The 25,710-nt window shown below is 43.1% G+C and overlaps 2 long non-coding RNA genes across 2 annotated transcripts in view; one reads left to right on the top strand and one right to left on the bottom strand.

Annotated features, from left to right (window-relative positions):
- LOC114228973 (uncharacterized) overlaps positions 1 to 15,043 on the top strand; it is a 331,688-nt gene extending 316,645 nt beyond the window's left edge. Inside the window, exon 3 of the long non-coding RNA XR_008554601.1 lies at positions 14,998 to 15,043. This is a non-coding gene — a long non-coding RNA (uncharacterized LOC114228973). The remainder of the gene's footprint in view (positions 1 to 14,997) is intronic.
- On the bottom strand, positions 1,942 to 21,249 carry LOC129147235 (uncharacterized). The gene is made up of 3 exons (XR_008554598.1): positions 21,165 to 21,249; positions 10,831 to 11,071; positions 1,942 to 2,270 (listed from the first exon to the last, which is right to left on the bottom strand). It is a non-coding gene; the product is annotated as an uncharacterized LOC129147235 (long non-coding RNA).
- Between the last annotated feature and the right edge of the window lie 4,461 nt (positions 21,250 to 25,710).

The following is a 25,710-nucleotide window of genomic DNA, read 5'->3' as shown; positions in this document are numbered from 1 at the left end:
GGGAATGACTTGGTTATACTACCAGCTGGGGCTTGTGGGGCAGCCACAGGCACCCCAGGAACCTCCTGGCAGTCTGGTATCCATTTCACCCACCCAATCCAGAGACATGAATCGAGGACTTTTGGGAAATACAAAGATTTTCTCATCATTTCCTGCATCTTTTTGCCTGGCTTTACTCACTTCCATTCCTCCCTCCCTTCTGGGAAGTGAAAAATTCAGCTCACCCCTTTTTAATGGGGCCGGGAACCACAGTAGCCCTTCTCTCTGTAGCTGAATAATTTGTGTTATTGTTTTGAACATTATAAGGCAGATGGGAGCTGATGTTTTTTATTTATGGTAGATCATTTTGGAACAAAAGATATATCTATCTATCATCTACCTACCTGTCATCTATCAATAATCTATCTATCATTGATCTATCATCTATCAATCATCCATCTATCATTTACCTACCTATCATCTATCATTTATCAAGCATCTATATATCAATCATCTGTCTATCTATCATCTATGACATGCACAACATATGTGAGATTTTCAGTTGGATAGGGTAGCCTCCAGGGTTTCAGGAATCAGGGTTCTGGGAGACCTCAGATAGCAGCTGGAGTGATATCCTTGGGGCATCTGGCCAGAGCTAGAAGGCAGGCCTCAACCCATTACGTGGCACCAGGTGTTAACGAAAAGGCCCTTTCCAGTATGGAGCTGGATGGCTGATGTAAAGAGTTCAGGGTTCTTAAAAATCACGATACTTAATATGAGTCCACGGGCACTAAGAAGTTCATGGTCGGCCTCAGCGATCCACGACTCCGTGCATAGCAACACAAAAAGCAGTTTGTCTGGGGGAAGGGCATACTACTTGTATGATAGTCTCAAAAGAGCCCATTGCCCCCAATAAGTAAATCAAATGCTTACACTAGAGGAAGATCTTCTTCATGTATTAAAATAGATATGATTGGCACAGAGTCAGGCTCTGGAATATTTTGAAATTTCACACAACATGTGGTGAGCTAGTGAGATAGTACAGGCCGCAAACAAGCAGAGGGAACTGAAGGAGCTGCCGAAAGGCACTCGGAACCCTTTAAGAGCGACAGTGACTTGACCTGATTACTAAAGCAGGGCCTCTGTGTCTCTCGGAGCTGTTGCAACTGCCTATCTCATTGGATGCATCGCCTTAAACACTCAGGCCATGATGGGTATTAAATGAATGAAAGGCCATGCGAGTGATAACAGAGCGTGAGTCACAGGATGTGCGGATGGAGAAACAGCTCCCAGAGGTTGCAATGTCCAGCCTGCTGCGGCCTCTCCGTTTCCACTGACCGCATCACTCGGAGACTGTTGACTCTCACTTCGCTGATTTTCCTTACTTTGCAAAGAAGTCACTATAGATCGAAGACAGTGAGATAAGTGAGGCAGTTGCCCCAGAGCAGCACACTGTAATGGGGGAAAAACAGAAATTGCAAAGAAGGGAAGAAACAGGTGTACTAATTCAAACAAAATCTCTCCCCTGTGCCCGGAGCATGCCACTTCCTTCCATTTCCCCCACAGGCAAAACTACAATTTGGATCCCACACTCCCAAAGTCAGTTTCCTTTCTGATACCATACTTTCTCCCGCTGCCTTGTAATTGCAGACTAATCTGTGTTCTGACCCATTCTCTAGAAGCTTTGAGAAGGCAAGGACGCCCAGCCAGTGGGGCTCAGTGGTTGAGAGTCGACCTATGAGCCAGGAGGTCATGGTTCGATTCCCGGTTGGAGAACATGCCCAGGTTGTGGGCTCAATCCCTAGTAGAGGGTGTGCAGGAGGTAGCCAATTGATGATTCTCTCTCATCATTGATGCTTCTATCTCTCTCTCCCTCTCCCTTCCTTTCTGAAATCAATAAAAATATATATTTTAAAAGTGACAAGAAGGTTACCTTGACAGAAAACCCATAATGCAGTCATTCCTTCTTATTTATTCACGTTTAGAACTGTATCCTCCAGGAATCTGAGAGGATTCACATTCAATATTTCCAGAGCGAGAAAATTCACAAGTATCTCACAGAGGCCCCTCTTTCCTTGGAACTGGATGCATAATTGAGAAGTTCACACCTCAGCATTATTCCACCTCCATCTTCAGTGAACTTAGTGAAATCTTGTTTTCATCAGGATAGGCCCTCATATTGTTATATGACTTTGCAACTGTAATTGGATTCCGTGGCCTCCACAGGGGTTCTAATTGCATATGCAGCACAATTTCCAACTCAGCCACTTGACGTTGTCCATGTTGAAAGCCTGAGAGAGAGAGAGAGAAAGCATAAAGGACTCTTCTCATTTCTGGGTGAAATTTCAAAAGCTAACATAATGTCATCACTTTTCACCCCATCATTTCCAGAAGGCCTGAGCAACCCGTGGAATTTGCAATCATCCCCTTCAAAGGGTTTCAGAAATAACATAGTAGAGACAAATTTAATAGAACTGCCACAGAGCCTAAAAAGACAGATTGCATTTCTGAAGAAAAGATAAGATAGCACTCGTCTAAAACACGTGATAATGTCATGGTATTCGCTCAGCTTAAAAAAATTTCAGAGAGAGGAAGGGAGGAGGAGAGAGGGATAGAAACATCAATGATGAGAGCAAATCATCAATTGGCTGCTTCCTGCATGCCCCCTAGTGGGGATCGAGCTTGCAACCCAGGTATGTGTCCTGAGGGGGAATTGAACAGTGACCTCATGGTTCATGGGTTGACAATCACTGATCCACACAGGCGGGGCTCAGCTCAAGTTTTGACGGGAATTAAGCATTTGCTTCATGTCATGCCAACTGGGGTTTTTTTCTTGGAATCTTACCATTTAAATTTAAATTTAAATTTAATCTAACCACCACACAGCCTGGTGTCAATTGAACACAACAGGCTAGCAATCACATCCCCTGGGTTCTAGTACCATTTCCATTGCCTACTTGGTTTTCTCCAACAGGCACCATGTTTTTCTGCAACTTTGTGCATCCATGCACTGGAAATGAGGATTAAAAGTCCTGGCTGAGCCCAGCCAGTGTGGCTCAGTGGTTGAGCATTGAACTATGAACCAGGAGGTCACGGTTCCATTCCTGGTCAGGGTACATACCTGGGTTGTGGGCTTGATTCCCAGTGTGAGGTGTGCAGGAGGCAGCCGATAAATGATTCTCTCTAATCATTGATGTCTCTCTCTTTCCCTCTCCCTTCCTCTCTCTGAAATCAATAAAATATATATATTTAAAAAAAAAAGTCCTGGCCTAACTCACAGAATCCTGTGTTGATAAAATGATATTAGATGTGGGAACATGCTTTATAAATGAAAACCCCACCTGAATGCAAGGTGGGAGGTGGGTTTATAGGAATAAGAAAACATTCAGATCTCACTCTGTGCCAGGTGCTTAAATTCCTAACTCTTTTATTCCTCACAATAATCCATACCATTGTTGCCCCAAGTTTATAGATGATGAAGCTGAGAATAGAGGTGGAAAGAAATGTGCCAAGTAGCTTGACAGAGCTGGTGAATTGTGGAGGTTGGTTTAGAACCCAGGCTGTCTGGACCAGAGCCCATCATCTTAGCTGTTATGTTATAAGGCTCCCAACAATGACATCGGTGGTCAAAAAAATAATAATACAGGAAGGGATGCCTAAGTAAGAATGACTCTTCAGATATATAAGGAAGAATATACATGTTGTTACATGTTGAAGTGTGTCCCTCTGAAGTTCACGTGTTGAAGTCCTAACCACCAGTTCTTCGGAATATGACCTTCTTTGAAAATAAAGTCATTGCAGATGTAATTAGTTAGATGGGGTCCTATTGGAGTATCGTGGTCCCTAATCCAATATGACTCGTGTCCTTTTAGAGAGGAGAAGTTTGGAGATGGACCTCTGAACAGAGGAAACGTCATGTGGAGATTGGAGTGATGCTGTTAGATCTATAGATTCTTATAAAAATGTCATAGACTTTAGCCAAAGGGTTGATTAAATGACATGTATTTCTAATCCTGAGACTGCATTTCCTGGTCATCAAGCAAGAAGGCATCTTACTTGGAATCTGTGAGCCCTGGACAGCAGGTGCTGGTGCTGAGCTCACTTTTCCGCCAACCTCTCACTCAGTCTCCAAATACTGCCACCCCTACTGAGCTTCTAAGAGACAGCAATCTAGTTTTTTAATTCATTACTCAAAATTTTTCTTATTTCTTTGCAAGCTCTAATCTACTTTCCTTTACCTGCTCTAAAGAAGTAGAGCAAAGCTAGCTATAGACTTCATTTCCTGTACTTTAATTTCGAATACTGTTTGTTACTTCTCCCTCTTTTTTTTTGCTTGTTCACCTCTTATATTTGTTTCCTTTATAATTATTTTCTGTTTATTGTTTTCTTTCCTTTCTGGTACTTTCTTTGGCTTTATTTTGTCTCTATTGTTGCTTTTCATTTTAACTTGTGTACAATAGTCACATCTTTTAAATTTTCCTATATATGCATTTATACTATACATTTTCTCTAAACTTTAGCTAATCCCACAAGTTTTGGTATTTAATTCTTCATTTCACTTATTTATAATTACTTGTAAACATTTGTGTTTTCTAGTAGAGTACTTTTTGTACCAATAAATCATTTTCAAGTGCTTTTTCATTGTTTATGTTTTCAAAGGTAGCTTTCTGGCAGTGTATTTCATTATGGTTAGAGAATGTTGCCCCAAGGGTATTCTTTCTTTGGGTATTTGTTGAGACTTTGCTGCCAATTTCTTTTTCTTTTCTTATTTTACCTTAATAAATTATTCATCATTTTCAAAAGCTGAATCTAAAATCAGACAGTTGATTTTGTCTGCGTTGTGCCTTTTTCACTTTTGTAGACCACAGAGAAATATTCTTAGCTAGAGTGGGAAGTTTGACATGGCCCTGCCCAATTTGCCCATTTCTGCAGCTTTCAAGATGTGTTTCTTCACTTCCCCTGAAGACTGTAGGTTGACAAGTTTCAAAACCTGTTAATTGGTTTATTATGAGCACCAACCTTAGGGCATCTCATCTGCATGTTCCTGTGCAGTTTTGCTAGGGTTCAGGTCTTCACTGGCAAATTTAAATGTAATCTTGGTCGTAGGTTTTATTGCTTTCCATCCCCACATGCTTAATTGGATCAGATTACAAAGGGGAAAAATATAAATATTTCTTGAAAAGTGAATTTTCAAGAAAGGGTTGCTTGGCTACTTTGTAAGGGCTTTTAATTAAAGTACGTGCTGTGTGAGTAATGCCCGAAGTTCCTGGTGGGACCTGAGCTTTCTGCTGTAGTTCTGTTGTCTACCTGGGGGTGGGACCTGAGCTGTCTGCTGTAGTTCTGTTGTCTAACTTGGGGTGGGATCTGAGCTGTCTGCTGTAGTTCTGTTGTCTACCTGGGGGTGGGACCTGAGCTGTCTGCTGTAGTTCTGTTGTCTACCTGGGGGTGGGATCTGAGCTGTCTGCTGTAGTTCTGTTGTCTACCTGGGGGTGGGATCTGAGCTGTCTGTGGTAGTTCTGTTGTCTACCTGGGGGTGGGATCTGAGCTGTCTGTGGTAGTTCTGTTGTCTACCTGGGGGTGGGATCTGAGCTGTCTGCTGTAGTTCTGTTGTCTACCTGGGGGTGGGATCTGAGCTGTCTGTGGTAGTTCTGTTGTCTACCTGGGGGTGGGATCTGAGCTGTCTGTGGTAGTTCTGTTGTCTACCTGGGGGTGGGATCTGAGCTGTCTGTGGTAGTTCTGTTGTCTACCTGGGGGTGGGACCTGAGCTGTCTGTGGTAGTTCTGTTGTCTACCTGGGGGTGGGACCTGAGCTGTCTGTGGTAGTTCTGTTGTCTACCTGGGGGTGGGACCTGAACTGTCTGTGGTAGTTCTGTTGTCTACCTGGGGGTGGGACCTGAGCTGTCTGTGGTAGTTCTGTTGTCTAACTTGGGGTGGGATCTGAGCTGTCTGTGGTAGTTCTGTTGTCTAACTGGAGGGTGGGATCTGAGCTGTCTGTGGTAGTTCTGTTGTCTAACTGGAGGGTGGGACCTGAGCTGTCTGTGGTAGTTCTGTTGTCTACCTGGGGGTGGGACCTGAGCTGTCTGTGGTAGTTCTGTTGTCTAACTTGGGGTGGGACCTGAGCTGTCTGTGGTAGTTCTGTTGTCTAACTGGAGGGTGGGATCTGAGCTGTCTGTGGTAGTTCTGTTGTCTACCTGGGGGTGGGACCTGAGCTGTCTGCTGTAGTTCTGTTGTCTAACTTGGGGTGGGACCTGAGCTGTCTGTGGTAGTTCTGTTGTCTAACTGGAGGGTGGTATCTGAGCTGTCTGTGGTAGTTCTGTTGTCTAACTTGGGGTGGGACCTGAGCTGTCTGCTGTAGTTCTGTTGTCTACCTGGGGGTGGGACCTGAGCTGTCTGTGGTAGTTCTGTTGTCTAACTTGGGGTGGGATCTGAGCTGTCTGCTGTAGTTCTGTTGTCTAACTTGGGGTGGGATCTGAGCTGTCTGCTGTAGTTCTGTTGTCTACCTGGGGGTGGGACCTGAGCTGTCTGTGGTAGTTCTGTTGTCTACCTGGGGGTGGGACCTGAGCTGTCTGCTGTAGTTCTGTTGTCTAACTTGGGGTGGGATCTGAGCTGTCTGCTGTAGTTCTGTTGTCTAACTTGGGGTGGGACCTGAGCTGTCTGCTGTAGTTCTGTTGTCTACCTGGGGGTGGGACCTGAGCTGTCTGTGGTAGTTCTGTTGTCTACCTGGGGGTGGGACCTGAGCTGTCTGCTGTAGTTCTGTTGTCTAACTTGGGGTGGGACCTGAGCTGTCTGTGGTAGTTCTGTTGTCTAACTTGGGGTGGGATCTGAGCTGTCTGTGGTAGTTCTGTTGTCTACCTGGGGGTGGGACCTGAGCTGTCTGTGGTAGTTCTGTTGTCTACCTGGGGGTGGGACCTGAGCTGTCTGCTGTAGTTCTGTTGTCTAACTTGGGGTGGGATCTGAGCTGTCTGCTGTAGTTCTGTTGTCTAACTTGGGGTGGGATCTGAGCTGTCTGCTGTAGTTCTGTTGTCTACCTGGGGGTGGGACCTGAGCTGTCTGTGGTAGTTCTGTTGTCTACCTGGGGGTGGGACCTGAGCTGTCTGCTGTAGTTCTGTTGTCTAACTTGGGGTGGGACCTGAGCTGTCTGTGGTAGTTCTGTTGTCTACCTGGGGGTGGGACCTGAGCTGTCTGTGGTAGTTCTGTTGTCTACCTGGGGGTGGGACCTGAGCTGTCTGTGGTAGTTCTGTTGTCTACCTGGGGGTGGGACCTGAGCTGTCTGTGGTAGTTCTGTTGTCTAACTTGGGGTGGGATCTGAGCTGTCTGTGGTAGTTCTGTTGTCTAACTGGAAGGTGGGATCTGAGCTGTCTGCTGTAGTTCTGTTGTCTACCTGGGGGTGGGACCTGAGCTGTCTGTGGTAGTTCTGTTGTCTAACTGGAGGGTGGGATCTGAGCTGTCTGTGGTAGTTCTGTTGTCTACCTGGGGGTGGGACCTGAGCTGTCTGTGGTAGTTCTGTTGTCTAACTTGGGGTGGGACCTGAGCTGTCTGCTGTAGTTCTGTTGTCTACCTGGGGGTGGGACCTGAGCTGTCTACTGTAGTTCTGTTGTCTAACTTGGGGTGGGATCTGAGCTGTCTGCTGTAGTTCTGTTGTCTAACTTGGGGTGGGATCTGAGCTGTCTGCTGTAGTTCTGTTGTCTACCTGGGGGTGGGATCTGAGCTGTCTGCTGTAGTTCTGTTGTCTAACTTGGGGTGGAATCTGAACTGTCTGTGGTAGTTCTGTTGTCTACCTGGGGGTGGGACCTGAGCTGTCTGTGGTAGTTCTGTTGTCTACCTGGGGGTGGGACCTGAGCTGTCTGCTGTAGTTCTGTTGTCTACCTGGGGGTGGGACCTGAGCTGTCTACTGTAGTTCTGTTGTCTAACTTGGGGTGGGATCTGAGCTGTCTGCTGTAGTTCTGTTGTCTACCTGGGGGTGGGATCTGAGCTGTCTGCTGTAGTTCTGTTGTCTACCTGGGGGTGGTATCTGAGCTGTCTGTGGTAGTTCTGTTGTCTAACTTGGGGTGGGACCTGAGCTGTCTGTGGTAGTTCTGTTGTCTACCTGGGGGTGGGATCTGAGCTGTCTGCTGTAGTTCTGTTGTCTAACTGGGGGGTGGGGATGACTAGTCTGTTTGCAGTACAGCTGCAGAGAGATATCAGTTTAGAGATTTTCAGAAAATAGCCCAACTTTTGACAAAGAGAATGTGCTCTGAGTGAGTCAGAGGCACAACTTTAAAATAATTTCATTCTAATTACAAAAAGTGGACATGTTAGTGCACTTTTAGGCACTATTCTAGCACTGATGCCGTGAACCAAAGCAAATAGGCACATTTGCCCAGTGGGAATAGGGACTAAGATGAAAAATAAAGAGGATAGAAGGGACAGAGATTGATCAGGGGACATTATTGTAAATAGGTGGTCAGGAAAGTCCTTATTATAAAGAGGACACTTGAACAGAGGCCTGAATCAATTAAACCCGACATGCTGGTTCCGGAAAGTTAAACGTGAATTCACGGGACTCTGCTTTGGTTGTGGTTGGCTCCATGTCTGCTGCCAGCTTGTGGGGCACAGGTGCTTCCATACCAGTCGGTCCAGGTTGGAGGAGCAGATCCCTGGCAATAAATGGCCAACCCAGCTTTCCTTCCTTCCTGTGCACACACTGCTGGCCCTGCCCTGTCCCACTTGGTTCATATTACTTTTGCAACATTTAAAAATACGCCTGCAAACGGAATGCTCATTCTGCTTCTCATGACCACTTCCTAGATCCCTTCTTACTTGCTTGTGCTCAGGCTAAAATTACCTTTCATCCTTGTCTTAGTCCAGTCAGTCTATTATCACAAAATACCATAAATTGGGTGGCTTAAAAACAGCAGAAATGTCTTTCTCACCATTCTGGAGGTTGGGAAGGTCAAGGCACTGGCAGGTTCAATGTCTAGTGAGTGCCCACTTCCTGTTTGTTCATCTTCTGGTCTTCTAGCTGTCTCCTCACATGGGATAAGGACTGAGTGGGCTCTCGGGGGTCTCTTTAACAAGGGCACTAATTCCATTCATGAGGGTTCCACCCTCATGACTTAATTACCTCCTGAAGACCCCACCTCATTGAGTATTAAGTATCAAAGTATAAATTTATTGTGCATTTGCTTAATCTTATCAAGTGTTTTTATATCTCTTGAAATGATTTGTTGATGAATATATTATTGATTAAAGAATATTTATAACATAAGTAACCAACAAGGAATTTGAATTCATAAGATATCATGAACCTCTACAGAGCAATAAAAAGAGACCCCAAAAAAATAAAAATAAAAACAAGAAACAAAATACAGAAGTGATTTTATGGCAGATGCTGCTGATTGCATAATCAATAGCTTTGCACCCCTCCTCTCTTACTGAGAGTTCTTTGATTTTGTCTCATTTAAATTTGTGGCATATGACATAGTTTTGGCCACTGAGCTTTAAACAAAGATATTCTGAGGGTTTCTAAGAAAGTGTCATTTTATTTTCTGAAACAAGAGGTTCTCTGATTGCCTGGTGCTATGCTGGAGGTGCTGCAGCCATCTTGTGACCATGAGATAGCAGTCTATGGCGCTAAGGTTGGACGAACTCACTTTTAGAAGCTGCAGGGAGCAGTGTATAAGAAAAAACAACAAAAATAGTATTTAGTTGTGTTGTGGGGTTTTTTGTTTGTTTGTTTGTTACATTTATTTATTTATTTGTTTGTTTGTTTGTTTAATTGTTCAGTTTTTTCTTTAATAGTAAGGTTAGAATTGGTAACCTGTAGAAAAGAAATCACAAATGCCCTATAAGTATATGTAAAAAGAATGCTTTACTTCACAATTTTACTGGTAATTAGGGAAATGTAAATTAAAACTACAATGGGAGATTATTCCATATCCAACATATCTGTTAAGCAGTGTGTATATGACCAAACCAAGATTTGGCAAAGACGTGGAACAAAAGGAACTCTCATCCACAGCTTGGCTTGTGGGTATATAAAGTGCTACAACTGGTGTAAGAAACACTTTGGCAAAATCTAGTAAATTCACATAAGTATTCAAGAGGGAAAAAAACTGGAAACATTCTAAATGTCCACCAGTAGAGACTGTATATAAATTGTTATATATTCACTTAAAAGACCAGGATGTAGGAGTGAAAGTGAGTAAGCCAAGTTCTATGCATCCATATGGAAGAACCTCACTCAGAATTAGCAGCAAGAAAAGCAAATTGCATAATACGTCCAGTATGATGCAATTTATAGAGCTCAAGAGTAATCAAAGCAGTTGTAAATTATGAAGAAACCCAAGGGATAGATTAACACCAAATTCAAGATATCTATTTCTTCTGTTGAGGGGAGAAGAAGGAGGCAATTCGTGTGATGAATACAGAAGGCTCCTCTCTATTGAAGAGTAGCTGGTAGATGCATGGATGTTGACTTTATTATGCTCTATACCTCCTTGTATACCTTCTTAAGATATTTTATATCTTCTTATATGTCTTCAATCATTTTTTACTCTTAATTAAAGATAAAATACTTAAATATTACTTTATAAAACATGAAGTGCATCTGTGTGAATGCATGTGTATGGGCACACACATATTAATACCAACAGTTGGCCTTCATTTCATTTTATCCTTCACAGTTGATTGAAAAATCAGCTGTATCACTATTGGATAGTTGAACAAACAGAGACTCAATGTACATAAGTGAGTTTCCAAAGTCATAGGCTGGTAAGTTGACATTTTTTCTCTACCCAAGGACCTTCCCTTAGCCCATGGTCATTAACCACACACCACAATTCCCAAGTCAACCTGGTGCACACATACATACCTTAGAGTCACGAATCCAGTTGTTAGTGTCCTCTTTGGCACTGTAGGATGTCGATGATGGTTTTTGTCTAAATAATGGGCAATTTGTGGTGACATTGGTGCAAGCACCTCTTTGACTTTGGCCATCTGGTATTTGCCCCTTGCCATGTTCAAGAGCTTCCTGCTGGGCATTCATCGAGTCCAGGAAGTGCTGTCATTAGAGCCACTGTAACTATTCATTACGTGAGCTCGGAAGTCAATCCCTGGAAACAAGAGTGAATTAGCCACAGCTGGTGCAGCTAGACAAATGTACCCATATCAGAAAAGACCTCTCAACACTTCTCATCGGCCCCTATGAACAACCTTTGAAAATAACCTTTTCCCTACAAAAGTAAGTTTATAGTTGTTGAGGACATGAAACATAATGTAAATATCTGTGTTTTCCAATGGTCTTAGGCAACCCTGCTTGCGGTTCTCAACCTGTGAGTCGCAACCCACAGGTTGAGAACCGCTGCTGTAGAGCCTAAGACCATCGGAAAACACAGATATTTACATTACAATTCATAACAGTAGCAAAATTACAGTTATGAAGTAGCAACGAAAATAATTTTATGGTTGGGGTCACCACAACATGAGGAACTGTATTAAAGGGTCGCGGCATTAGAGAGGTTGAGAACCACTGCTCTAAAGCATCAGCAGTGAACATAATAGATACAGACCCTACCTTCATGTGCCTCATAACCTAGAGGACATTTTTAAAATGGATGCAATTTCACAGGATAGGGACAGAAGATGTGTTTTTGTGAAGGAGTAGGTGCTTGAGCAAAGTGCCGAAGATAAGAAGTAGGTAATGCATCATTTGACACTCATCCAAAGAGCTGGGCAGCAATGGGGGAACCTTGCTTATAGGAAATCCTTCAGAACTTTCAGCTCTTCTGCTGGGTTAAGGCTTTGTCCTCTGACACTTCAAACCTGTGAAGCTTCAATTTTTTTTTTTTCCACCTGAGCTGTTCAGATTTGGGGAATGCATTCAAAGCAAAATGCAGCAAACACACATGTTAGACCTCATATACCTCTACCTGTCTCCTTGGCTTTGTCTTCATTTTATACACCAGTCCCCTGGGTCTGCTCTGGACAATCATAAATTAAATGGCATCCAAGCATTTCGCCTGAGTTTATCATCATATTTTGGTTCTTATTCCTTTTGTTCTCTCTCTGCAAGGATTCCCCCTTCAAATTGCCATCTGCTTTTTACAGCCCTCACAGTTTATCTCTGCCCCCTCTCGCCAATAAGGCTGTGTTCCCGAAGCTGTAATCAAAGCGCTTGGATAGTTGTCTCCTGCCAGAAAGCCCCAAGCTCACAATCCTTACACCTGACATTTGCATTTTTCTGAAATTAAACACTTCAAAGACTCCTAGATATTTTGGAATATTTCTGGTCTTATTAACTAGTTATTTTTAATTATACAGCTTTTATAAATATCATCTGTGGAAAATTTCATGATACCACATTACTACTCTGCCATTAATTAAAAGGTTTTGTTATTGATCACTTTAAAAACAAATGCATTTATTTGATTTTAGTTTTTCCTAAGCAGGGCAAGATATGTGTACCAGTATTGGGATAACAGTGAGCAAAATTGACATAATTTCTGTCCTCATAAATATGACACTTTAGTAAAGAAGATGGAGTGTATATAGGCAAACCAACATGTGACAAAATATAAAATAATTGTAAGTGCTATAAACAAATCTAAAGCAGGTGACGGGATACTGAGTGATGAGCATGTTATTTTAGATGTGACATTAAGGAAAGCGACATTGTGGAGGTGACATTTAAGTAGAAATTATAGCATATGTATTCTTAAATCTGTGTTAATTCCCCTTGGGAATGGTGACTACAAATGAACTGTACTCACCACACTGAGAAATCGGTTTTGCTAAAGTAAATCACATCCATTTATTTACACATGAATAAATATGACTTAGCACTTGCTATTTGCCAGGTACCGTTCCGAGTGATAAAAGCAAACAAATTCCTTGCTCTCATGGGACTTACATTCTAGTGGTAAAAACAAGAGGTGAAGTCAGTGAGCAAGCTATAGAGGATGTTATATTATCATAAACACTAGAGAGAAATGGAAAGTAGAAATGATGTGTGGAATGCCACAGGCTGGAAGAACCAGTTTTAACTAAGGAATCCGGAAAGACTTCACTGAGAGCATGGAAGAGCATTCTGTGCCAAAGGAATAGAAGCTGCAAATTCCCAAGACAGAAAGTGCCTACCGAGTTTGGCGAATAGCCGAGAGGCCAGTGTGGCTGGTCAGAGTGAGTAAGTCAGAGTTCACAAGGAGAGAATGGAGAAATACGAAGGAGCCACATTTGCAAAATTTCATAGACCATCCTAAGGACTGTTACACTGATTGAAATGGGGAGCCCTTGGAGGGTTTTGAGCAAACGAGTGACCTCCCGAAGCAGTGACTTCATATATTTTGTCCAGCAAGAGGCTTTGATCTGTATCAGGTCCCCCAGTATGGCTAGGCATAAAATTCCTACCTGTATGTTTGCACAGCATTTCTTTGAAGGCTGTGTTAATAAACATTGGGCAAGACTTTGGGGATCAGCAAGCTACTTAGTAATCCAGGAGATAAGATTAGAGTGTCTTAGACCAGACTGGCAACAGTTGAGCTGAGAGGCAGTTGGATTTTGGAAATCCAGAATGCCCATCATGTTTGAAGGCAGAGCAGGTGGTATTTTGTGTTATACTGGTCACTGTTCTTATGGGGATGTGCGCAGGAACCTTGCATAGCGCTGTAGTATGGAAATCATCCTATCATTTTGTATGTATTTGTTGACATATACATATGTAGCGTTCATCTCTCCTGCTCCAGCCTGAGCTCCTTGGGAACGGAGAGCATGTGTTTTACCTTTGTAGCCCCAGTACTTCGCAGCCCACTGTACTCCGGCATTGATCGGAACGCGTCTCACTAAACTTGCACCCATCGATCCTTTTCCAGCCCTAAGGGCTACACGGAACACATCTGATCTCCTTTCCACGTGAGAGTCCTCCACGTAATGGAAGCCATCTCTCCCCCGCCGCTCTGCACACATAGAAATACTTCGGGCCGGTGGAGGTGACCGTCTAAGGTTGGCGGACTTCCATGGATGAGTTTTGAGGGCCATTTTGCAGCCACACCAAGGAGACCCCAGTAGGTTCCTTGCCTCGCCCGATATATACAAACATCTCAGAAGGTTGGGATCAGAGGAAAGTGCAGAAAGGAAAAACAAGAACGACAATTATCCTATTCAATAGCCTGGATTCTCCGCCCAGCGCAGGCCTCCCTTTCCCCTGGGAATGAAAAAGCGGCTTCTCTTCTTCAAGGGAGGTTCCTGCCTCAGTGGCAGCAGCAGCGCCAGGGGCTCTGCATCAGGCCCACTGCAAGTGGGCGGGGCTGGAGGGAGCCTCACATCAGAGCCGCCATAATATAGACAGGCGGGGGGGGGGGGGGGGGGGGGGGGGGGGGAGGAGCTTCCTTCCTCCTCACCTCCTCAAGCAGGAGATGACGATCCCAGGATTACCAAGGACAACGGCTTTATCATGAAGTCCTGATTTGTATGATTCTGTGTGGCTTATGAAACACTTCCTTGTGAATTAATTCACTGAATACGCACAGCAGATGTGCAAGATACATTTATTTCCCCCATTCAATGTGCTGAAGGCAGAAAGACTTTAAAAAGGTCATAAAGAGCTTCTTGGAACTGTTTTCTTTTTATAAAAAAATTCTTTATTGTTGAAAGTATTACATATGTCCTCTTTTTTGCCCACTGACTGCTCCTAGTCCATTTCTACACGCCCCCCCCCCCAACCCAGGCCTCCCCCCATTGTCTGTGTCCATGGGTTATGCTTATATGCATACAAGTTCCACCTGAAAGCGCCGATCTCCTCGAACTGTTTACTTGTTCCCTGACTCTGGGGTGTAATTACTAGTTATCAGAGGCCTGGTCATTGTTCATGATCACCCTGAATTCCAATTCACACACCTGCATAGAGCAGGGCTCCCCGATGGGGCCTCGTGCTCTGCATTACTGGAATTCCATTGTTACTCTTTGAATTTTAATGCTAATTGTATTCGTGTCAACAGGTCATGCAGACCTCATAAGTCTTCCCATCTTTCTTTTTGCTTTGCAGAGGCCGTCAACACTGTATATCCCTTGAGCACCTCTCCAGACGTTCTGTGAGTATTCTGTGCTCATGCAAATGTAGGGCACATAAATGACATAGAATTTCAAGAGCTGTAGCATTTGTTGAGTGTTTTTGTTGTACATTTGTTGAGTATTTTGGCTTAAAAGTGCTTCTATCTATGTCATCTCATTGAACTCCTTCAACAACCCTATGAGGAAAGCTAACACCCCCCATGGACTCTTCCTTCTTCATTAATCCACAGTATGAGCTCCTTTGAGGCAGGAAACGAGTTTTATCTTTTTTGGACTCTTCCTAACCCAGCCTCTAGCTCTTAGCAGGTGCTCATTGACTATTAAGCGAATCTGCGCCATTCATAGCTTAAGAGACAGAGACTCGTAACAGCTACGTGCCTTACCCAGGCTCACAAAACCAGTAGGTGAATAGTCTAGGATTTGAACTCAAGTCACCCAACTCCAAGTCCTCTAGACTCGCTGCCTCTGTGGCGTTGTTCAGGGGGATTTCTGGGCACAACTTAATTGAAATGTATGCTGCCCTTCACCGGGGCCAAGATTACAGCATCCAGCAAGCTTTCGGAGCAGCCTGAGATGTGGCAGGTCTGGCCACTCGGGGATGATAATGATTGCCATGCTTAGCAAGGCAGCTGGGAGCAGAGACATGGAATGGGGCTCCAGGTGCTTGGCCCCCTTCAGGCGTGCCCTGATGGCTGACCCCCGCTGAGAGGCAGCAGATGTGCTGAGATCCTGGGACCATGGCTTCATCTGTCCATTGTCCAGTACTGCCGGGTCTCTCCTGTGCTATTTGTGCACTTGCTACCTCTAAGGAGCTAGTTTATCCGAACATACCAACTCGGAACTAGGTCCTGCAGGACATAAGCTTCAATGTCATTACCAATTGAACATAAAAAACTCTCTTTCCTCGAAAACTGACAACACCAGAGAGGTGACCGTTACGAAAGGTAAAAGAATGCATCTTCTATTAAATTTGCTAAACCAAATGGAAACCAAAGCAATCTTCTTCGGTGGCTAGTGGTAGCAGGGTTGTTTTCTGAAGGCTCCAAGTTGCCACTTTCTTTGAAAAATTTCCAAGTCTCTCTGGGACAGGAATTCTGAGTTCTTGAGAGTAAATGAAGGGAAATAGGTCTTATGCTAATTCATCTCACTGTCAGAACTCAACAGAGATGATATACGGTCGCCCAATAGATTAAATTCTGGTTTCTAACCTCAGAGCACAGCACAGAAGCAAACTCTATCAAGTGCAATTTGGTTGAGTTGTACAACGCAGAAAAGCAGCAAATTACATAGGTTTCAACAAATGAGTTTCTCTCTCACATAAAAGGTGTCTAGCCCTAGCCTGTTTGGCTCAGTGGATAGAGCATCGGCCTGTGGACTGAAGGGTCCCAGGTTCGATTCTGGTCAAGGGCACGCACCTCAGTTGCAGGCTTGATCCCTGGCCCTGGTTGGGGCCCATGGAGAAGCAACCAATCTATGTGTCTCTTTCACACTGATATCTCTCTCTCTCTCTCTCTCTCTCTCCCTCCCTCCCCCCCCCCCCCCCCCACTCTCTCTAAAAATCAGTAGAAAAATATCCTTGAGTGAGGATTAACAAAACAAGCAACAACAAAAAAAAAGTCCAGAGGTGGCCCGCTAGGACCACTGGCATCACAGTACAGTCCTGGCTGAGGACAACAGTCACCATCATGCCTGGGCCAAGGCTAGAGCCTGGGGTGACCGCCTCATCTTACGGGTTACAAAATTAAATCTGGAATTGGCTTTAAAAAGCAAATACTCCTTTAAAACCAAATGTGAGTGAAAATAACTTCATTGTTAACATTTAGCAATCTTTTAAAATTGTGATATTTTTATCTGTAAAAGTTAATGAATGGTACCGTTCCAGCCCTGTCAGATATCAGGTGGATTTTTATGTTCCTCTACTATACTTCCCAAGACTGAATCAGTTACTTACTTTCTTTAGGTTCAATTGTGGAATGAGATTTTTTTTTCCTTTGTTTGCCATCTTAGGCTAAATGTCATTGCCAAGTTTTTTAAGCTTGCTTTCTGTTCTGATTTTAAGTGATTTAAGTGTATGTTTGTATTCTCACAAGTCATGAACTTAAAGATTTAGTGGCCGGTGGTGAAAATTTTTATTGAATAAAACTCTTCCTGTGAAGCTCATTAAAGAAGACACTGACTTCATCTAGGTGTTCTGGAAAACAGAGCCTCCTGAACATTCTAAATACTAATGCTTTATTGGGAACTACGATTTAGACGAGTGAGACTGAGAGAAATGTAAGGTGAGCAAGGAAGAAGGTAGAAAGCAAACACAAATGGGTGTATCTATGAGCTAGTCACGACTCAATACAAATGTATAATCGAGTATTTGCTCATACAGGACTCCTCCAATCAGGCCCAGTAGAAACACACTGCCTTAGAATAGTCCTTCCGAGGAAGGTAAGGAGAGAAGGTCATTGGTGATTCTCATCTGTACCTTGTCTATCATTTATCAGTGATCATGCCAAGGGTATTACCTCCCTTGTACCACACTTATAATTCTTCAATCGCCATTGTCTTTGTATGGATTAATACAGCAGGTCCTTGATCCTGCAATGACTTGCTCTCAGACTGTACCTCACCACAGTTATCTACAGATGAAAATTCTAATAATTGTGATGCTATCACTGGCCAGGAGTTGTTAACATTGCATCTACCTGCCACAATGAGGTGCTATTGCTTCTAGACAGAGTTAGTCTTACACTAAAGCTCAACCTTTACATCTGCTTTCCAGGACAGCTCACATATAGTTTTCTTTCTGTGCTTTTTCATGCAGTTATTATTCTTTTCCAGACCATCATATAGGTTCAGGGATGGAAGAAACAAAGTGACAATTTGGTCACACTGCCCTCTAAAGGCTAAATCTGAGGTTGAAGAGCAGATTTGGGCTCAAGAACAAGGACAGAACTCACCTTAGGCAAATCTCTGGTTTTGATGGACATTTAATAGAATTCCTGTTCTAACAAGTGTCCTTTTAGTTAAATTAAATGATTTCTTATTTATGTGCCAGATGTTTAGGACTATCATGTGGTTTTTGCTAACCTATAGAAATTTGATCACATGATTTAGAAGTTAACTATTAGGACATGTCCGATTGTTTTTAGTAACGAGGCAGGACTTGGCAGAGGAGGTTCATGCTTTTTATAGAGACCTGATTGGAGAGAGACAGAGACAGAGACAGATAGAGAGACAGACAGAGAGATAAATTTAAAAACTTTATGGTATAATTTCATGTTTTGGATAATTAAATGTGGGCCTACATGTATGTCTATGTATGTATGTATGTATGTATGTATGTATGTATGTATCTATCTATCTATCTATCATGTCATTATATATACCTGTCTGCACATATAAATACATACCTATATACAGCCTTTCTTTTGGTTGACCTTTCATTTTCAAGGTCAAACACTCAGCTGGTGAAAGGGGGCTTTAAGTAAGCGTGTTTAGCGCATCTAAAAGGAACTGTATCTTTCGAATGCAAGCGGTGAGACATTGCAACTAGCAAGAGCGCCTGAAGGATTAGCATCTATTATTAAGCGTTTTTGTGACACATTCAGAAAACAACCTGCCACCATGAAAGCACTCTGAAAAGAACAGCGGATCAAAGTGACAGCCAGTGCTCGTCTCTGACAAGCCGCTGGGGTTGGGGAGCACTGAGGTACATGTTAATATCTGGGTGGGAAGGGAATGTGTGGCTGCATCCTACTAGTAAGTGCTGACAAGAGCAGGGCGAGGGGAAATACTATCATCTTACATATGAATCAGCACCATTCAGTTAACATTTACTAACCGTCAAGCAGTGGGTAGACAATATACACACAGCAGCGCCTTTGATCTTTCTCAACATCCGTAAGTGTAGGTGTTATTCTTTCACCCAATGCGGAAACTGAATTCCAGAGAGTTTTTAAACTTATTCCAGTGGAGAGAGTATTTGAGTTCATATCTGTGTGCCTAGAGCTTGTGCTCTTAGGCCATGACGCTGGGTGCTTTCATCACCACAGAAAGTTAAAAAATGGGCTGAAATATTGGGAACAAAATATGGCCTCACACATGTAAATAAGGATGCAAAATAGTAACCCTGAAAAGAAATACATTTTTTCAGTCCTCTTTCTCCCCTCCCTTCCTCTCTACACATCTTCAAAAACACAAACACATAGACACCAGTAAACCAACTGAAAAATACTGAATGGAAAACTGATTAGCCTGGCTTTTAGTTTCGGCAGTGCCATTAACTCTCTAGAGCTTTCTGGAACTCTCTGGAAAAAGATCCTTTCAGCTCTGTCCGTACTTGGGCTCAATGCCCCATCTGTCAGATATGGTGAGAGATTCTAGATGACACCTTAGGACCCCAGAGCAATATGATTGCATTCAAAGAATCAACATAATTGGAACACAGAGTCTCTATTTCGGTAAACAATTACCTCGTCAGGCACAGAAAGACAAAGGCAATGCTTGTTAAACTTCACATAATCCCAGCCAAAAAGAGACTGGCTCACCATTATCTTCCCAACTCAATTTTCTAACCTATTCAGATTCATCCGTCTATTTTGTTACTCAATTTTAAAAATGTTCTTTAATTAAGTCATTTAAAATTGCTTAGTTTAATGAGATTCGTGATTCTCAGTGAGGCAATAAGCCAATGGGTTTTCTTGGTGTCAAGATAGCAAGAGTCTTGGGTTTTTTTGGCCTGGGAACTGCTTCTTTTCCTTCTGATTTTCTTGAGATTCTGGTGTTACAAACAGGATTTGAGATAATTGGATATACCCGGAGTTCAATACTTCTATCAGAAAGCAGGTCACCCAAAATATGTCACACACTTTAAGATAAACATGTTAGAACTTTAAAAAAAACAATTTTGTTGAAATTGCAAAACATAACAGAAACAGAAGGGCTTTGTGAGCATGGCCATTTCAAATGCTCAATTTAAATATGTTTTCATATATAATTTTCCTTGGACATGCTCAAATATCATGAGGATTTTTTTTTTTATTCCTTCCTTTTGAGTCTGTATTCCAAAGATGAAGTGGAAATTGACCAATTTATGCTTTCCCATCTATCTCGCCTGCAGTGGAAGATAAAAAAATCAAACTACATCAATCCTGAAATACGGTGTTGACATTCACCAGCATCATAATCAATTCTCTCACATTTGAAAGTAAATTTAAAATCAGTACATAGAGTTCTAAGGAATTTATTACGTTAACCAATGTTTACGTGACATTTTCCAGGTAGAGAACACTGTGCTGGGCACTCGGTATTCAATAGTGAACTCGCAATCCAGCAGGCAAAATAGATTTTCATAAAATAATTGCAAAAATGATCATCACAAACGGTGTGCATGATGTCGCAGGAATGTCACCTCGTCCAGGCGAGGAACAGGACTGCCCAGCCACTTCCCTAAAGGTGAGACTTTCCAGCTAAGAGCAGAGGAGTTGGGAGAAGGAAATTGCATCGTGTTCTCTCACACGGGACCAGGAGACACATAGAATTTTAAAGGCATCCAAGGTTTAGTCAGTGTAACATTCTGATTTGACCCTCAGGAAGGATAGCATAATAAGTATTGCAGTCCACACAGCAGGTCCCCCTCCCCCCACCCCGCCCCCGCCAGTCTCTACCTCTTAATCACCATGCAATAGTGATAATCAATGGGATGATTCCTTAACTTCGCTGGGTCTGTTCTAGTTATCTTTTTAAAAAATATATATTTTTTTATTTCAGAGAGGAAGGGAGAGGGAGAGAGAGATAGAAACATCAATGATGAGAGAGAATCATTGATTGGCTGCCTTCTGCACACCCAACTGGGGATCAAGCCAGAAACCCATGCATGTGCCCCCACCAGGAAAAACCAAACCGTGACCTCCTGGTTCATAGGTAAATGCTCAACCACTGAGCCATGCCAGCCAAGCCTGTTCTAGTTATCTATTAATAACAAATCATCCAGGTTTGCCTGACACCGTCCAGGTTTTAGCACGCAAAGCTCTGCATCCTGAGAAAACCTTAAAACACAGGCAAAAGGGAAGAGTTGGTCACCTACTAACATTGGTCACCATCACCCTGGTACCTAGAGGCTACCAATATCAATTGACCATTCTCTCTCACATTTCTGTGGGTTGTCTGGGATTCGTTGGTGGTTCTTGCTTGTAGTCTCTCGTTCAGTTGTGATTAAACAGTGGTTCAGCTTATCAGAATGTGGCAGCAATTCTCTCTCCATGTTGTTCAGGAAATGCCAGAAATGAGAACCCTCGGCTCTCTCCAGTCACTGTGACCTCACCAGGTTTGTTTCTTAGGATTACCATATAGATTCCTGAGGGTAACTAAATAACAGCTACTGTTTATGAGCATTTCCTATGCTCTAAGGCACCTTTCTAAGTACCTTACATAACTTACCATATTTAACCTTGTGAAGTGGGTATAGTGGATTCTTATTACTTGTGGTTGTTATGTTCAAGAAAGTTGATTCTCTCTGTTCTTTGGGGCAGTTGTTATTCACTGAATTAGTGAATACTCAATTGTTGCTTCGGCGGGGGGGGGGGGGGGGGGGTTCGGGCGAGGAATACAGGATTAGGTTCCTTTGAGCCCCTGGTTATAACATTTTTTTCAGCTGATCAATATCTAACCTTGTTTGATGTGTGTTTCTGTTTCAAGAGACTAATGCAATGTATATTATTGATTCATTAACACTGGACTCATGGTCAACTGCACTTTAGCTTACGCTTTGAAAGGAGCTTAGCTACTTGATTCCTCCAGTAGACACATCAGAGCTTTCTTGAACTCGGGAGCAAGAGCTAGTGCTCCGGCATGACCGTCGGGGGCCGTTTTGAACTGTGAAATTACCAACAAAAAGCACACGAATGCAAAAGACGTCTAAATGGACCCCCAAAAGGCTATTTGTTTACAGTGTGAGAGTCGAAACAAGCAGCCAGGGCGTGGCTGTGCAGCCTCAGCTGGGAACACGCAGAGCAGGTGACTAACCGTTTCCCACTCTGCACATGTCCACGAATGATGGCAAGAGCACCGCCAGTACGGATTTGGAAGTTAAATTTTTCACAGGGTATTTAATTACTTCTCTCAATATCATTTTGCTCGTACATAACAGACTCAGAATGCAAACCTTAACATTCAGATTCCAGAACTGAGCTCTTAACCACTGTGCTGACTCCCATGACACAGTACTTTTGATTGAATGGTACCCATAGCAATCAGCTGTGATGAGGTATAACAAAGAAATGTAAAATCTCAGCAGCACACAACAACAGACATTGATTTTCTTGCTGCCACGTCTGCAGGTTGGCTGGGATTCTGCTGATCCCATTCATTGAGGACTAGCTGGGGTTGCAATTGGGTTCAGGTCAACTTCATTCTCCATCTACCTGAACAGGTGGCTAATCAGAGCTTGTTCTTATCACAAATAGCAGAAACCCAAGTGTCCAAAGTGTTTAACACAATGTGTTTAATACAAATACATTGAAGGCCTGATTTATGACAAGCGCGTTAACATTCAGAGCAAGTCCCAGGGTCAAGCCCAACATCCATGGTTCTATGGACTCTAATAACAGATACTGATACTTGCATGGTCACATGGCACAGAGGGAAGATGTACAATTCTAAGAAAAAAAGAAGTGAAGAATAGAGACAAGATGGATAATTCTACTAGAAACAATAATCTGCTCTTTGACAATATCATGGGTCAGATTAGAAGTGCTTTTGCCAAGATCTTCACTTTTGTTTTAAGGAGACAAAACAAGGGGTCACCCTAAGCCCCTTACCTCAAGCTGAGGAACCACACCTCCTCTCCTGGTTTATTGTGGTCTTGCACTGGGATGAGGCACCTCTTGCCTTGAGGATGATCTAGGTGGTGGTATCTTGAAGTTCAATAATAAAAAAAAAAAACAAGGACCCTGCCTGACCAGCATGACTCAGTGGTTGAGTATCGACCTATGAACCAGGAGGTCATGTTTCAATTCCTGATCAGGGCACATGCCTGAGTTTTGGGCTCGATCCCCAGTGTGTAACATGCAGGAGGCAGCTGATCAATGATTCTCTCTCATCATTGGTGTTTCTATCTCTCTCTCTCGCTCTCCCTCTCTGAAATCAATAAAAATATATTTAAAAAAATAATAAGGACACTGCAAATATGGTGTCAGTTGCACAGAACTGAACAGAATTGGGAAAATCTAAGTCATGCCAAAGGTAAGAATAACAGGCTGTCCACATGAGAGTGACAACTCAAAGTGAGGGGTGATACCCTAAGAAATGTGTGAACTGACAGTGGTTGATTAGAAGGTTCCTGGGGTACCGTTCACTGTGTGCCCAAAGGCTTGAGGAAATTAGCTAAAAGCTGACCACACAGGGACCCAACTCTTTGGCCTTGTGCCAACCAATTGCCCTTCTTTCCACCCCCTTCTGGCTTTCAGTAGTAATTAATTTTTATTTTTGTTTATTGATTTGAGAGAGAAACATCAGTTTCTTGTTCCACTTATTAATGCATTCATTGGTTACTTCTTGTATGTGCCCTGACCAGGGATCAAACCCGCAATCTTGGTGTATTGGGATGACGCTCTCACCAACAGAGCTACCTGGCCAGGGCTTAAGCAGCCATCACCTGACTCTTACCTGACTGCTTCCATGTACTCCGAAGCCTGCATACTCCCCACTCCCTTGCATCAGACACCCCATTCCTATCTCCTTGTGATCTGATGCCTGCTAGGTTGGATTTGAGTCTTTTCTTCTTTAGGACTTGTTTAGTCTGCCCCTCTTGGTGAGTTGAGAAAATCCCTCTCTTCATTCTTTCATTAATGTTTAATTCACCCTGCATGAGCCGCTTAAAACTTGGTTTCTTTCATTTGAATAGCATTCCTGATTTACCTTGCAACCTGCCCCAGGCCTAGAGGGCAAGCCCTGAGATGCAGCTTGACAGTCTTCCCCTACTCTCAAACTCTCATCAAATGACTCCACTGCTGGATGAGGTGTTTGGAGACTGTGATCTTGTTCAAATTGTGCCATTATCTCAATTAATGGCTGAGAAAATTACTTCCTTTCTATGTTCATCTACAGATGGGCTGGTGGAACCTAATTCACTCTTCTTAATGTTCTTTGGTTGCTGAACACATTTTCTAAAATATAATCTGGGAAGGAAAGTATAAACGAAAAAAGCTGAGCTGCTCTAATTTAATAATGGATATTGGCTAGGAGCAGGAAGGAGTGGGGGAAAGAATTGACTAGAGTTCCAGCCACTTCGACTGTCCCTCTGCTGCCTGTGGTCTCAGAGACACCTCCGAGGATGCCTGAGGCACCATGGAGTGCAATTTGAAACCAGTAGATTAAAGACTATCTTACATCTATTTTGGGTCTAAAGTCACTCGAATCTTTGCTTTTACTCAAATTATGTATTAGATTGCAACTCTTGAAAAATCAAATAAAAAATTCTAGATATTATTTTTATTTATTTTTTAAATATTTTTATTGATTGCAGAGATTAAGGGAGATGGAGAGATAGATAGAAATATCAATTATGAGAACAATTGATTGGCTGCCTCCTGCACGCCCCCTACTGGGGATCGAGCCTGCAACCCCCGGCATGTGCCCTGACTGGGAATCCAACAGTGATCTCCTGGTTCATAGATAGACAGCTCAACCACTGAGCCAAGCTAGCCGGGCAGATACCACTTATTTTTGTTCAGTCCACCAAAACAGAACAAGTAATCAAGTCATCGGCTGGGTGTTAGCATGGGTTGTGACACTCAGGGGCTGGTGGGTCAAGTCACTCATGCCCATTTTCTACCTGTAAAATCAGGGTCTCAGGTTAGAGTATCTCTGAGGCCTCTTATATGTTCCTCATTCAAGAATTCAAGCCTTTCTGACCAATTCTTCCCTGTCTATTGGCAGCTCATTTGACAATACCCTTATGATAACTTCCCTGGGCAAATCACACTGTAATGAGTAGCAGGAAGGCAGTGTAGCCCTCACAGCCAGGACAGATGCAAGCCTGTCTGTAAATATGCAGACTTCACATTCATTCTTATGGGGCCCCACTTGTCTGCTGGCATTTCTGATGAGTGAACCAACTCCCAACCAATTTGGAACAAACAAAATACGCTATCAGGAGCTATTTGTTTCCTCAAACAATTGTATGCACAAAGACTCTCTCTCTGACTTCCTTCTTTTGCTTTTGGTCTGTTGTTTCTGAACAATTACCCGAAGGCTGCAACTCATGGATAACACCGGTTCCAAGCCCATGGAGATGGAAAGTTGGCGCATGTGGACCAAGTCAGAGAGGCCAAGGAATACAGAGGGAGGAAACGCAAGAGAAGGGCAAGAAAGATAATGACCCACAGAAATTGAATTCCCCTTCATGGAACTTTCAAGCCAAAAATATCCATAGTGCCAGCTCCAGATGGATGGCGAAATAAATGGCCTGTTTACTGTCTGCAGAGACAAAACAGCAGAGTGGAACCACAGTGTGAAGGAGAGAGTCATCCGAAAGAGAGTTACTAGTAAATTATGTATGTCAGGATTAAGGGATTTGGTACAAAACCTTTTGCTAAGACTCTAGGCTGCCCCTCTGTGGGTGTGTTCGGTTCAGAGACTGAGAGCTAAATCCTTTGACAACCAGAAAATAAATGTGGGGGACACTTTGGGGCAGTAT

This window comes from Eptesicus fuscus, chromosome 19 (assembly GCF_027574615.1).
Source record: "Eptesicus fuscus isolate TK198812 chromosome 19, DD_ASM_mEF_20220401, whole genome shotgun sequence".
In the NCBI taxonomy this organism is placed as follows: Eukaryota; Metazoa; Chordata; class Mammalia; order Chiroptera; family Vespertilionidae; genus Eptesicus; species Eptesicus fuscus.
The sequence above is the reverse complement of the archived record's forward strand: the minus strand, read 5'-3'. Positions and strand labels throughout refer to the sequence as shown.